Source organism: Bidens hawaiensis, unplaced genomic scaffold, assembly GCF_021521415.1.
Source record: "Bidens hawaiensis isolate Kalapana, Puna unplaced genomic scaffold, B.hawaiensis_p1.1 tig00020787_1, whole genome shotgun sequence".
NCBI lineage: Eukaryota > Viridiplantae > Streptophyta > Magnoliopsida > Asterales > Asteraceae > Bidens > Bidens hawaiensis.
The window spans coordinates 293,898-310,649 of record NW_027493200.1 but is presented as its reverse complement, the minus strand read 5'-3'; the positions used below and the strand labels follow the sequence as shown (position 1 = coordinate 310,649).

At 32.9% G+C, this 16,752-nt stretch overlaps 1 pseudogene; it reads right to left on the bottom strand.

Moving 5' to 3' along the window:
• Positions 1–904: 904 nt before the first annotated feature.
• On the bottom strand, positions 905–2,323 carry LOC143561797 (putative indole-3-pyruvate monooxygenase YUCCA10; annotated as a pseudogene).
• Between the last annotated feature and the right edge of the window lie 14,429 nt (positions 2,324–16,752).

Sequence of the window (16,752 nt, the reverse complement as noted above, 5' to 3'; positions counted from 1 at the left end):
ATAATGTCTAGTGGTATAGGAGGATCCTAAGCCTTGATAAATTAACTTATTTTGAGACTAGGGATCCTATACATTATATTCGAATTTGATGTAAGTATTAATTACCTTCATATGTGGGCTTGCCAAAACTTGTATTGACCACAAACGAGTTGGCTTCTAAGCTTTATCATATATTTTATGGTACGGTTGACATAAAATACCCAACGTGTGCGTTTGCGCTTGCTTTTAGAAAAGAGGTAATTGTAATAAAATAAAGTCATTACAAAAATATAATTTCTTGGAAATAAATTTTATTAGTCAATAGGTTAAAGTTACACTATAATCTTTTCACAAATTATAATCTTAATTTTCATTAAGATTAAAAATAATACAAACATAACAAACGACTTTCGTTCCATCTTCAAAACTAGTAATTGGTTTATAAGATTAATAAACACACAATTCGTTTATTAGCGAATTTCAGTTTATCAAGATTCAAATAACACGAAATAGAAAGCAAATTAACAGACAATAAACTGCGTTGCTAGTCCTTTCCTATTAGCTAAACGTCACTTATTAAAGTGTTTGTTAATACATTGTTTTTTAATAAAGAGAATTGGGTAGATTTGGAAAAAAGCATATTTAGTTTTTAATACATTATATGTATGTTTTGTAGAGGGTGCTAAAATTATGTATATACAAAAAAAAAAAAAAATCAGATTTAGATTATTTTGATAGTATTATAGTTATTTAGCAATATAAAGTAAACATGGAAAAAAATTTATTTCCAACCAAAAATATATCTGATTATATAAATGCATTATTATAAAGGAAACAAGCATTTAAATAGTAAATTAATTAAAATGGTACATAGTCATATTAAGCGATTTCACAACATTCACACCTACATTTTCTAAATACGAGTTTAGTTTCCATGAACGATTTTGAAGATGTCATCAGCAATGTTTTTCGCTTCATTTGAGATACCAAATAATCCGACACTCGCGAATCCTACACAATAAAGACCATTTTCTCCTTTCCAATGATTAGGGCTTTTATGTTTTGGCATTCCATTCTCGTTAAAGAGACCTCCATCATCTTAGATTAAACCGAAAATGTACGTTAAGATAATAAAAAGAACAACAGGTTAAGTAAACAAGTGATATTACTTTAGTTACCTTAAGCCATTTTCGCACGGTGCTTTTAAAACCGATAGCAAAGATAATGGCGTCAAATTGTCTCTGTTGACCATTTGTAAATTTGATTTGATCACCATTTATTTCTTCAATGGCCTTCGTAACCTATAGACAAAACAAAATAACAATAGTAAAGCAATTGTTAATTAAAGATTTAAATGCTATTAGATATGAAAACATGATAGGGGTTTACCTTAATGTCTTCTGTTTTCATCTTTGAAATTGTCCCGACATCAATGATAGGTGATCGTCCGGTTTCTTTTTTGATCATGAATGGTCCTTTGAATGGCCTTTTTATTCCACATACACCAAGATCTCCATACAACAAGTTACTCAACATTAAAACCATCTTGTCTACGAATGAGCATGGGATATATTTTAATAAATACATTCCGAGTTGCACTAACTCCTTGGTAAGCACATGTATCTATAAAAAAAAGTATGTTAAAATATATCAACAATATTTTTTCATTATTTAAAACCGCGACAACTTTATATTTAAAAATCACGCGGGAGAGTGTTTAGCGCGCTTACCGGGCTACGGATAACGATTGATGTTTGAGCACCCCAATTGCACAAGTCATATGCAATTTCCATGCCGGAATTTCCAGCACCAACAACAAGCACATCTTTGTGTCTAAATCTTTTTCCATTATCATACTCGCTCGAATGGATGAACAATCCTTTGAAGCTATCTAAACCATTAACATTAGGAATAAAACCTTCGCTATTTTCACTGGTTGCCGCCACAAGAAACTCACACACGTACTCCTCGACCAAACCCGAAACCCAATTTTTGGCGGTAACCACCCATTTTTGTGCAATCCTATTATACCATGCATTCTCAACGCTGCGTTGGTACAACGGACTACATTAAAATGATACACATAGTTTTGCAAGTATTGTACAAACATGTCTTTTGGTACAAATGTGGGTGCGGACAAAGGGAATGGCATATGAGTGAGTTCACACAAGCTTTTAGCTAAGTGAAGCTTTAAGCGATCATAAGCCTTTTTTTGCCATAAAGATGCATAGCAATCTTCCCTTTCAAGAACAATGTTTGGGATAGAAAGAAGATTGAGACATGCTGATGTCGCAATGCCGGCAGGTCCTGCTCCGACTATCATGACAATAGTTTCTTGTTTCATTTTCTTTCAAGCTCTTTCTAATGAATATTGTATGTTTATTGATGCAATATGTTATGCGTAGACCCTTTTTATAGGAATTGCAAAAAGGAGGCAAAAGAGACTATTTCCCACCTTTATTGGAACCGTTACTTTTTTTAAAAGTTAGAGATTGTCATCCCGCTAAAATTTCAGCACTTATTACTCATTGAAGTATTCCCACTTTTTTTTAAACAAACTTTGAGAATTTACGTTACAAACTTAATTTACTTAGACTAGAATTTACGTGTTCATATTTGCTTAATGTATGTATGTGCCATAACAGGTATATGGTAATATCTATACTAATTTGTATGGAAGTAGATTACATTTTGATATTATTTCCGAATGTATTTTAGGTAGTTTTCATTCTCTTAATTGTTCAATGTATACCGACTTTATATATGAATCACCCGTTTGGGGTCACTACTACAAAATGAACCGCTTCTAAAGCGATGATTATCATGTAATACAACGGTTTGGACGGCCGCTTTATAACGGTGTGCTGTTCTTTATAAGACTTACGGTTAAAACGCTTATTAAATCACTTTATACGATCATAACGTGCAAAAAATAATTAATCACAAGGGTTTACAAACCGGCGTACATATGGAGGCCACCAAATTAGTTATAATAGTAGAGTGGTTATCAAACCGCTTTAAAAGCATAGTTTATGCCGTTAAATTGTTTCAATTATAACGGGTTACACACCGATGTATATCCTTACCACTTTTTTTAAAAAGGCGGTGTAAAAAACTAATTTAAACGGCTAATAATGGCGGCTTCAAATTTATTATATATCGCGGTCGATTAAAAGTATGCTTTTATTAACTGATAAATGGCTAAAATTATAGATATGAATAGCAACAAACAAGCCGTATATTGTTTTTTGTTGTTTCAAAATGGGAATTGTAACAAATAACTATCTATCAAACCAAATATTATATCTTAGCATCTATAGATATGCCTCAAACCAAATAACTTTTGTATTTGAACATGCAAATACAAAAGACTGAGACTTCATGTATATTATACCATCGTATGTGGTCGTAGCTTGAGCATCGCACTCGAGTTCAAACATGAGACATATTCGAAACGGATATATTTAATCTGTCAAATGCACGATAATCGTTAAGATTATATATATTCAAATATCATGGAGAAAAAATCATGCATGCGAGATACATACAATGTAATTAAATGAACTAAAACCTTCCGTACGTTTGATTAATAGATGCCATTGATAACGAGATGCGAATCGGTAATTGTTTAATTGAGCACGTATTATTCATACACATGTGCATATAAGTTTAGTTTACCAAAATAAAAACGGGTCAAAGCTACCCGTTCAAATTAATTGTGTACATGACATAAGGTTATTCATCTACTATATTTCATCATAAAATCACATATTTGTTTGACTACTTGGAACTTTCATTATACCCAAACATAAATTTTCAGAGATTATTTCAATACTACAAACAAGTTCGATGCAACACTTTGATAAAGAGATGTGATTCTCGTACACCGCCTTCATGCTGACCAGGCATGCATATATGGCTCGTGTAGGCCTATACGGGCAGTATAGGCTAAGCATAACTAACATGGGAAAAACGTTTTGCAGCCTATGCCACCAGATAGGAATATACGAGCCGTATAGGTGTTTAATGGCTCGTACTGCTCACTGACACACTATACGATCGTATTGGGCTGTACGACCGTATAGAAAACTTTTGCATAAAACGCCAGCCTGCCTTTGAACACTCTTAAGCACTCTTAAGCACCGTCGGAAAATGAAAATGTAATTTTTTCTTAACCAATTATACGAGCCTATACAAGTTGTTTAGTGCTACAAATTACTTAGCCAATTATGTTATGTAAATTTGATAGAAAGTTTATTTTATTCTAAAATATCATATCATTCAACTTTTTAATATAAAACGTAATTCTATACAAGTGAAACAAAACATGAAAGGGTTGAAAAGGAGAGCGGCTAAAATAGCTAAAAAAATATGTTGCAAGTCAAATAACATATTTGGATGATGCTACATAGGATGTTAAAGTCATAAATCATATAAATATATGGTTGTCGATTTTTTTTTCCCAAAATACGACCCGCATAGGCCTTTACAGCCTGTACATGGCTATACGAGGCACTACAAACAATGACCGACAAACATCCGGCACAAATTGACACGATTAAGGTTTTATACGACCATATAGCCCTATACGAACCATATAGAGAAAAAATTGGCGTGGGAGGATCCTTAGCCTTGATAAATTAACTTCTTTTGAGTCTAGCGATCCTATACATTATATTCGAATTTGACGTAAGTATTAATTACCTTCATATGTGGGATTGCCAAAACTTGTATTGTCCACAGACGAGTTGGCTTCTAAGCTTTATCATATATATTATGGTACGGTTGACATAAAATACCCAACATGTGCGTTTGCGTTTTCTTTTAGATAAGAGGTAATTGTAATAAAATAAAGTCATTACAAAAATATAATTTCTTGGAAATAAATTTTATTAGTCAATAGGTTAAAGTTACACTATAACCTTTTCACCAATAATAATCTTAATTTTCATTAAGATTAAAAATAATACAAACATAACAAATGACTTTCGTTCCATCTTCAAAACCAGTAATTGGTTTATAAGATTAATAAAAACACAATTCGTTTATTAGCGAATTTCAATTTATCAAGGTTCAAATAACACGAAATAGAAAGCAAATTAACAGACAATAAACTGCGTTGCTAGTCCTTTCCTACTAGCTAAACGTCACGTATTAAAGTGTTTAAGTGTTAATACATTGTTTTTTAATAAAGAGAATTGGGTAGATTTGAAAAAAAGCATATTTTAGTTTTTAATACATTATATGTATGTTTTGTAGAGGGTGCTAAAATTATGTATATACAAAAAAAAAATCAGATTTAGATTATTTTGATAGTATTATAGTTATTTAGCAATATAAAGTAAACATGGAAAAAAAATTTATTTCCAACCAAAAATATATCTGATTATATAAATGCATTATTATAAAGGAAACAAGCATTAAAATAGTAAATTAATTAAACTGGTACATAGTCATATTAAGCGATTTCACAACATTCACACCTACATTTTCTAAATACGAGTTTAGTTTCCACGAACGATTTTGAAGATGTCATCAGCAATGTTTTTCGCATCATTTGAGATACCAAATAATCCGGCACTCACGAATCCTACACAGTAGAGACCATTTTCTCCTTTCCAATGATTAGGGCTTTTATGTTTTGGCATTCCATTCTTGTTAAAGAGACCTCCATCATCCTAGATTAAACCGAAAATGTACGTTAAGATAATAAAAAGAACAATAGGTTAAGTAAACAATTGATATTACTTTAGTTACCTTAAGCCATTTTCGCATGGTGCCTTTAAAACCGGTAGCAAAGATAATGGCATCAAATTGTCTCTGTTGACCATTTGTAAATTTGATTTGGTCACCATTTATTTCTTCAATGGCCTTCGTAACCTATAGACAAAACAAAATAACAATAGTAAAGCAACTGTTAATTAAAGATTTAAATGCTATCAGACAGTGGCGGATCTAGAATAAAAATTCAGAGGTAACCTAATTTTTTTACCTATGACCTATGACGCCCTGACAGAACCAGAACATTTCAATCGGGCCAGAGCTCACTTTTGTTGTATTCACAATTGTATGACGACTACTTTCTTTTAATAATCAATGTATTACAAACACCAAAACGTAAACTTCTTTTCACATTGTGTTAATATCAAATTGGTATTTAAAAACCATCATAAAAATTATATATATTTTTAGCCCCTAACAATAAAAAAATATTATTCAAATATTTAAAAAAACTAAATGCTTATTCCAAAATTAATAAACAATAAACTAAACAAATTTTCAAAGTAAATGAAACGTGAACTTTTCTATAAGAAGTTGAATAAAATGATATACAAATAAATAAATAAAAAACAATCTTTGTCTAACAAATAAATATATAAAATATTTGTTATCTATCGAAAAAGGCAATTATTTTTTTAATGGACTTTTTTTCTTTTTAATAGTGAAATGGGCTTAGGCTCTAAAATGGCCCAATGTAGCCTAATGCTAGTATTAGGTTATCTTGGTCGTCTTCCTCATATTAATGGCATTTGCTGAGCCTCCTGTGACAACAAAAACACAAAAAAGAAAAGAAAAATTCCGGCTATTTTACTCTGATTTTATCTCAATACTTCTTAGGGGTAATCTAATATTTGCTCAGGGGTATCCTAGTACATAAAACCGAGAAGAAGAAAAAAAAGCATGTACTAATTTTGCAGTTCGTTGTAAAAGTTGAGGTGTAACCCGGGCTACCCTTGGATACACACTAGATCAGCCCCCTGCTATCAGATATGAAAACATGATAGGGGTTTACCTTAATGTCTCATGTTTTCATCTTTGAAATTGTCCCGACATCAATGATAGGTGATCGTCCGATTTCTTTTTTGATAATGAATGGTCCTTTTAATGGCTTTTTAACCACCCATTTTTGTGCAATCCTATTATACCATGCATTCTCAACGCTCCGTTGGTACAACGGAGCTACATTAAAATGATACACATAGTTTTGCAAGTATTGTACAAATATGTCTTTTGGTACAAATGTGGGTGCGGACAAAGGGAATGGCATATGAGGGTGTTCACAGAAGCTTTTAGCTAAATGAAGCTTTAAGCGATCAAAAGCCTTTTTTTTGCCATAAAGATGCATAGCAATCTTCCCTTTCAAGAAAAATGTTAAAGAAGATTGAGATATGTTGACGACGCAATGCCGGTAGGTCCTGCTCTGGCTATCACAACAATATTTCTTGTTTCATTTTCTTTCAAGCTATTTCTAATTAATATTGTATGTTTATTGATGCAATATATTATGCGTAGACCCTATATATAGGAATTGCAAAAAGGAGGCAAAAGATACTATTTCCCACCTTTATTGGAACCGTTACTAAAAAACTTATTTTTTAAAAGTTAAAGATGTCATCCCGCTAAAATTTCAGATACTAGCCATTATTACTCATTGAGGTATTCCGACTTTTTTTTCAAACAAACTTTGAGAATTTACATTCCAAACTTAATTTACTTGACTAGACATTACGTGTTCATATTTGCTTAATGTATGTATGTGTCATAACACAGGTATATGGCAATATCTATACTAATTTGTATGGAAGTAGATTACATTTTGATATTATTTCCGAATGTATTTTAAGTAGTTTTCATTCTCTTAATTGTTCAATGTATACTGACTTTATTATATATGAATCACCCGTTAGGGGTCACTACTACAAAATGAACCGCTTCTAAAGCGATGATTATCATGTAATACAATGGTTTGGCCTGCCGCTTTATAACGGTATGCTGTTCTTTATAGGACTTACAGTTAAAACGGTTATTAAATCACTTTATACGATCATAACGTGCCAAAAAAAAAATAATTAATCACAAGGGTTTACAAACCGGCGTAAATATGGAAGCCACCAAATTAGTTATAATAGTAGAGTGGTTATCAAACCGCTTTAAAAACATAATTTATGCCGTCAAATTGTTTCAATTATAACGGGTTACACGCCGCTGTATATCCTTACCACTTTTTTAAAAAGGCGGTGTAAAAAACTGATTTAAACGGGCTCATAACGGCGGCTTCAAATTTATTATATATCGCGGTCGATTAAAAGTATGATTTTATTAACTGATAAATGGCTAAAATTTTAGATATGAATGGCAACAGACAAGCCGTATATTGTTTCTTGTTGTTTCAAAATGGGAGTTGTAACAAATAACTATTTATCAAACCAAATATTATATCTTAGCATCGATGCATATGCCTCAAACCAAATAACTTTTGTATTTGAACATGCAAATACAAAAGATTGAGACTTCGTGTATATTATACCATCGTATGTGGTCGTAGCTTGAGCATCGCAGTCGAGTTCAAACATGAGACATATTCGAAACAGATATATTTAATCTGTCAAATGCACGATAATCATTAAGATTATATATATTCAAATATCATGAAAAATAATCATGCATGCGAGATACATACAATGTATTTAAATGAACTAAAACCTTCCGTACGTTTGATTAATAGATGCCATTGATAACGGGATGCGAATCGGTAACTGGTTAATCGAGCACGTATTATTCATACACATGCACATATATGTATAGTTAACCAAAATACAAATGGGTCAAAGCTACCCGTTCAAATTAATTGTGTACATGACATAAGGTTATTCATCTACTATATTTTATCATAAAATCACATACTTGTTGGACTACTTGGAACTTTCATTATACCCAAACATAATTTTTTAGAGATTATTTCAATACTACAAACAAGTTCAATGCAACACTTTGATAAAGGGATGTGATCCTCATACACCGTCTTCATGCTGACCGGGCATGCATAGATGGCTCGTGTAGGCCTATACGGGCAGTATAGGCTAAGCATAACTAACATGGGAAAAACGTTTTGCAGCCTATACCACCGGATAGGAATATACAAGCCGTATAGGTGTTTAATGGCTCGTATTGCTCACTGACACACTATAAAACCTATACGATCGTATTGGGCTATATGACCGTAAATAAAACTATTGCAGAAAACGCCTGCCTCCCTTTGAACACTCTTAAGCACCGTCGTAAAATGAAAATGTAAATTTTACTTATCCAATTATACGAGCCAATACGAGCTATTTAGTGCTACAAATTACTTAGCCAATTATGTTATGTAAATTTTAATAGACAATTTATTTTATTCTAAATTATCATATCATTCAACTTTTTAATATAAAACATACATCTATACAAGTGAAACAAAACATGAAAGGGTTAAAAAGGGGAGCGGCTAAAATAGCTAAAAAAATATGTTGCAAGTCAAATAATATATTTGGATGATGACTACATAGGATGTTAAAGTCATAAATCATATAAGTATATGGTTGTCGAAATTTTTTTTCCAAAATATGACCCGCATAGGCCTATACAGCCCGTACATGGCTATACGAGGCACTACAAACAATGACCAACATACATCCGACACAAACTGACACGTCCGACACAAACTGACACGATTAAGGTCCATTCGTCAAGCCATTTGTTATGCTAATCGTTATGCAAAACTAACAAATGAATCCCCATTCGTTGGAAGATCCATTCGTTAGTCTGATCAGGCGAATGAGCCCATTCACTATGAGTGCTCATTCGCTATGAAGGTCCATGAAGAACACACTCGTCAATAAGCAACAAATGAGCCATTCGTTATGGAATACCTATCCGTTAAGAAGTAATCCCATTCGTTATATAATCCTCATTCGTTGGTGGCCATTCGTTAGACAAGACTAACGAATGAGCTCCCATTCGTTTGATGCTCATCCGTTAGTCAAGTCAACAAATGAACCCCATTCGTTAAGGGATCAGATAACGAATGGAGTTTGATAAAATGACAGAAAGGTCCCCGGACTTAGAATAAAATGGATTAATTACAAAGAAGCCTTCGAACTTTATGAATGAAACAAAGGTACCTTTAAATGTTAATGAGTAACGAATAAGATAATCATTTAAGAAATGTTAATGAAAATTTTGCTAAGAACCCTTAATGGAAATAAAATATTTCCAAGCTGACCTAGCAGCTTAACCAAGGGACTGTGCCCCTTGGACCCCGCAAGGGGCTGCCTGTAAAATTTCGTTATTTGTTTTTGTTATTTTCATATTGTAATCGTGACCCAACCCTATCTATACCCGGGTTCGTATTCGTAAAAATTTTCAATAAAATCTTGCAATTGTTTAAGATTTAATCTTTATTTATTTATGTATATATTTAACTATCACTAATATACACAACAAGTCCCTTAACTTAGCTTTAACAACTTTTGCACCCACATCCATAGAACAAGGACCTAATTGCAAAAGTTATTCAATCTCTCCTCCTCTCCTCCCTTCCCTGTCGACCCGCCACCGACACCCCTTCCTTCCTGAGTTGCAGCCCCTAATTCTCGGATTAATTGACGAAAATGATGTAACCAATCAATTCCTAACCAAAAACCGCGTCCACCGACACCCTAAACATGGTAAATTAATACCCTATTGACAGCTAATCACAAACTAATCAAGTCGTGGCCAAACCCTCTCTAAATCCCTATATATATCGTCTAAAATTCAATTAAACTCGCACTCACACTCCTCTCAGCATCGCGAATCCAAACCCTTTATCAATTGCATGTTTATGAGTCGTTTGTACCACTTCGTGATCTTAGCTTGAGCTGTATCTAACCATCCCTTGTTCTCCCTCAATCTGTACCCATAACAGGAACTTCCGTCGATGTATCCTGGGGTTTCTTCTTAACTTCTTATCGCCATCTCATCTTCGATAATCCACACGTTAAGGAGAGTTTACATACCCTTTTTTCATCTTTTATATTTTGAGGGTATCACGTATACCTTATTCAATTTTATTCATTGTTTTATTTCTACATCTATTTCAAACACAATTCGTTATATGTTTATGTGTGATGATTGCAATATCTATGACTATGCTCTATGTGCTTAAGTGTTTATTTTATGTTTGGTGGCTGGTATCTCATCCTCATCTATTCTCATCTAGTATGATTATACATTAACCCAAGTATATTGATTTCATATCAATAGGAACGGGTCCACAATTTATTTGCTTATATCATACGAATTGTAATACTCATCATTGACATATGAATTATGGTTTTTATCTATATATATCTCTACTAAAACTTATGTATTCTCACAAGCATTCAAGTTGACAAATTCTATTTTTATACATGCTACAAGTACAAGTAATTTACATTGTTCAAGATCGAAGAAATTAGTTTTACCTTAGGATATTATTCAAAATACAAAAGCATGATGTAACCGTCTCTTATTATCGAATTTTGTGTACTTGTTTGATGTTAATGAAATTAAATAATTATTGTCGCTTTAATTAGTGTCTTTTGAGCTACTGTCCAATCAATACGTTATGCCCCGACATGTTCCGCCGCCTTTGGTCAAGGTGTGACACCGTTGAAGTCGAGTACGAAGACGAGAACAAACACGAAGACGAGGACGAGAACATGGAGGAGGACGAAGACGAAGATGACTAATAAATTAGTATTTTTATGTGTATTTTTTTTATTTTTGGGTGTGTTTTTTATTTTATTTGAATTTATTTTCTTTTATTTAATTATTTTAATATATTTTAATAAATTTATGGGTTTTGTGATTGTTTAATTTAATTATAAAAATAAAATAATAATAAAGGTGGTGTGGCAAAGGAGGGCTACAACACCATACTACCCCTAAAAAAACTCACCATTTGTTGATTGGGCGCCACATGACACAAGGTGCCCCATGTTGTAGCATCTTCACTACACATAGCCTAACAAACCAAATATTATATCTTAGTATCGATGCATATGCCTCATATCAAATAACTGTGTATTTGAACATGCAAATGCAAAAGATTGAGACTTCGTGTATATGATACCATCATATACGGTTGTAGCTTGTAGGGGTGTTCAAAAAACTCCGAACCCGAATCCATATCCGAAATTTCGGACAGATATTCGAATTTTCATATTCGGATAATGATTTTGAAAATTTTTGGAGATTTCGGATATCCGATATCCGAAAACTTTTTTAATTATTTAATATATATGTAAACATATCCCATTTAATTCCTAAATAAAATCCATCCTCATTCTTCAATACCCCAGTCGACAAGCGCTATCATCAAGGCGACTTCCTCGATTGACGACCTACTCGCCGGACGTCGCTGCTGCCTCTTGCCGGTGGACGGTGGTGGTACGGTGGCTATTTCCGAGGCGATCTCCTCTCCTTGAACTTGTAAGTGAGAGTTGAATATGTAACATCCTAAATTTTATAGTAATAAATAAAGGAATGCTATGTTTGTGAAACGTGTGTTAATATTTAATTAGTATTAAAAATAAAGAAAGGAGTATGGACTTGGAATATTAAAAGATGAATTAAAGGGTGATGGGCCTAAGGTCCATGGGCTTAAGAGAGTATAAATACTCCCTTAAACCTCCCTAAAACCATAAAACCCTCATTTCTTACCCACCAAGTATTCTACACACTCAAAACACACACACCTACATCACCAAAATCGGCCGCGAGAGATAGAGAGAGGGGTCCAAGAACAAACCGAACTTGGATTCTTGATAGATCTTGAACGTACAAGTTAAATACAAGATTAAAGTTCATAACCTAGCTAACCGTGACCTAACGAATGCGTAAAGGTATGTTCTTTATCTTAAAGATTACGTTTTTATGAACGGTTTGCCATGAAACCTAAACGTAGAGTATATCGGGTATAAACGAACCATAAAGTAGAAAACTTGATTAACTTAACAAACCTACGGTTATGAACAGCTCGTTTAAGAAACCTTAGATCTAGTCTTGAACGTTTTAAGCCTAAAGGTTCAAACTTTATGGTCACTCGGGTCAAGTTTTAGCCGAACAGTTAAGGAAACGTCGATGAGTTATTACCGAACCATAATAGGGTGTAAGGTTGGGAAACGAAATAAAAATGGTGATAAAATGGACCAAACCGTAGCCTCACCTTACGAAAACCTTCAGTTCATTCGACTACACTACAGAACTTGATTACACAATGTATACTCACATATATTGTGATAGTTCGATCACAATGGTAACTCGATCACATTGTTATAATCGATTACATGGTTAAACTCGCTTACACTGCTACATTCTCATACAATCACTTACTCGCTTACATGTATATTCGATTACAATGACCAGGATCGGTTACTTGGGTCTTGTTAGCATACATATGGAGCATTCGATTACATAAGGGCCATTTGATTACACATAGAAACTCGCATACAATGAAATTCAATTACATTAAATGAACTCGCTTACATAGAAACTGAATCACGTACATCAAGCTGACTCGATTACAATGTACCTAGTCGCATACACTAGTGACTCGATTACATGTACCTTAGTCGATTACACTATGATCGCTTACATTGTGATTCGATTACAATCATACTCTATTACATTTATGCCACTCAAGTACGAGGATTGTAATCGATTAAAATTTAAGAACTCGCTTACAATGGAGTTTGATGACATGCTCAGTTCAAAACATTAGGGAACCGATTACAATAACACTCGATTTCTATAATAGACGATTACATAGTATGTTCGCACACAATGCCTAAATCGATTACAAGCTATACTCGATTACATGTGAGGACTCAATTACACTAAACTCATTCGAATACAAGTGTGATTCGAATACAACCAAAGGGTTTGATTACATTGCATGATCGGACACGATATATACAACCCGATCTAATGTGATTCAAATACCTTATACATGTATGAGTTGAGTAACCCGAGCACTTTATATAAAAGAAAAGAATGCAATAAGAAAGAAAGAGAAGAAAAATAATTGAACACCTTGTACTCAATAAGTTTTGGCTTAAGGATAAATAATCTAAGTAAAATGTAATCTAAAACAAGACCGTTATATTAAACCAGACTTAACCATTTGTGGTTAAAGTATGAATAAGATGAATAGAACATAAATTGACACGTGTAATTAATGTATAGTCAGCCGAGCTCAACTAAAGAAAGGGATAACGATTAACGGAGAGCGTAACAGGATCCAGGTGAGTTTCTAGCCCCATTTTCTTTTTATATTTTTCGGGGTTGTGTGCATACTCAATGTGAATGTTAATAAACTTACCTTAAATGGTAAGTGTATGTCCTAATGATGAATGTGATAGTTATGTTTATAATATGAATGCATGCTTGATGGTACGCAAACAATCTTCGTATATTGCACGTATTGCTAATGGAAGTATAGTGTAGTATGTATGATATGAGTAAGTGAATAAGGAAGTATGTATGAATATGGTATGTATGATACTTACAAAGGTATGTATGAATGTGATAATGATAATGATGATGAAAAGTAATGTAAGGTTAAAGGGTTGCATACCCTAATAATATATGCGAAGGTTAAAAGGGTTGCATACCCTAATAATATATGCGAAGGTTGAAGCGTTGCATACGCTAATAATATATGCGAAGGTTATAGGGCGTGATGCTCTTTAAAACGTAAGGTATGAATATGAAGGAAGGTATGAAAATAAGTAAGTATATTAAAGTATGGAAGTATGAAGTATGTACGAAAGTATGTAGTTATGAATGTGTTGTATGTTGTATGATTAACTAGAACTCACTAAGCGTAGCTGACTTTTAGTATGCACGCAGGTGAGTAGGATGAGACAGCTGGCTTGAGCAGGGACACATGGCAGAAGAATAAGAGGCTGGCATATGAAGACTCAAGATGTTTTATGTTTAATGTTTTTGATTTTGAAAGACAAGATGTTTGTTTAAGACAAGTTATGAATTAATATGTTATGTTTTATGAAAGTTTTTATATTCTGTGAAAGTTTTAATTAACTCTGATTAGTAGAACTGTGTTTATGCGTAAATCCAACGTCCAAAGTGAGGCACCGGTAGCGGGGCCTTACAGAATCGTATCACCGTCTCCTTTTTTTGAATTTGTGATTCAAACTTGTATGTTCAATAAATACTTGAATTTGTGATTTAGAGTTGTTGTATATTTAAACGTCAGATTAGTTTTGTGTATTTCTTAGTATTCGCAGGTTGTGTGTATGTATGATTGATATTAAGGTTGTGTGATACAGATTCTTCTTTAGATTGCAATTTCATTTACTCGATTGGAATGGAGTGTATTTGACTATTTGTTGTGATTCTTCTTCCTCTTCTTCTTATGTTTTTTTTTTAATTTCAGATATCCGTTTCACTATCCAAATGGATATCCGAACCTCGGATATCCAAAATTTCGGATACGGATTCGGATAATGGAATCCACTATCAGAAATGTTCGGATATCCAAAACTCCGGATATTTGATTTTGAACACCCCTAGTAGCTTGAGCATCGGAGTTGGGCTCAAACATGAGACAAAGTCGAAACATGTATATTTGAACACTCTAATTTACGATAATTGTTCAAATTATACTCAAATATCATGAAAAAAAATCATGTAATGTGAGCTACATACAATGTATTCAAATGAACTAAAACCTTCCGATGTGATTTTATCTTAGGTTTATTAGATAGCAAGGCTAGTGTTTATTAGATGATAAATTAAACTTATTATAATTATCTAATGTTATTTTTGTAAACTCTACTTGTTTAAGCTTAGAACATAAATACCTTTATAAGGAGTATTTTCATTTCTTTCTCTATCTTCAAATTCAAAATTACACTAATATTTATTACGCTTTCCCTTTTGTTTTCAATTAGTTAATACTTCTTTTATATCTTTATCATTAACTTTTCTCTTTCCTTTACTCACAACTATTTTCAAAAGGTATTAAAAAATTATAAATGGTGAACAATAACTTTTCAAATATATAGTATCACTGTATTTTCTCTCTCCTCTACTCACAACTCTCTAAACCACTTCATACATTATAAAAACCTCACTGATGTGAATGCCCTAAACAGTTACCTTATCTTTAATCATTACAACTATTCAACAAACCAACACAACCGATAGTCTATGTATATATCAAACTCATTGTAACTTTATATTTTATCAAGATACTCAATTAACCAATGCACTGATTATCCTTTTAAAGAATCCTTCACATATTCATCAATTATATACAAATTTACATCAAGACGATAAATATGAATATGATGATTGATGATGATTTTGGATTCCGCTCAAATAGTGGTATGAGAGCCATTGTTGGAAAACATAGGGAAAATAATTATATGATTATGGGAAGAGATGGATAAAGAAGACGAAAAGAGGACGAGTAGAGGCAATAAATGAACAACAATCTCGATTGTAGAATTTCGAAATTACGCTTGAAAGTTGAAACAAATAATTGAAATAATAGACGTGGAACAAGAATTGATACTAATGGAAAATTATGTAATTAAAACTTCTGAACTTGGACAATTTGATGAATTAAAGGACGATAGAGTACAATAAGATGAGGACGAATATGACGATACAAAAGATGTTAAGGGTACATAATCCATAAATAAATTGGTGAATAACTGACATCATCACAAAAGGAAAGATAAAGGATACGATAATGATTGTGAAGAACAAGAAAACAACCGGACACGAAGAATTGCATATCGCTTAAAGGAATCAGTTAACCAACGCAAACCACTTGCCGACAACAGTAAAGGAATCAAGGGACCAACGCAAACCGCTTGCCAACAACGATAAAAGGAATCAGGGACCAACGCAACCGCTTACTGGTAATGATAAAGGAATAAAAAAAATATGAGACTTAAT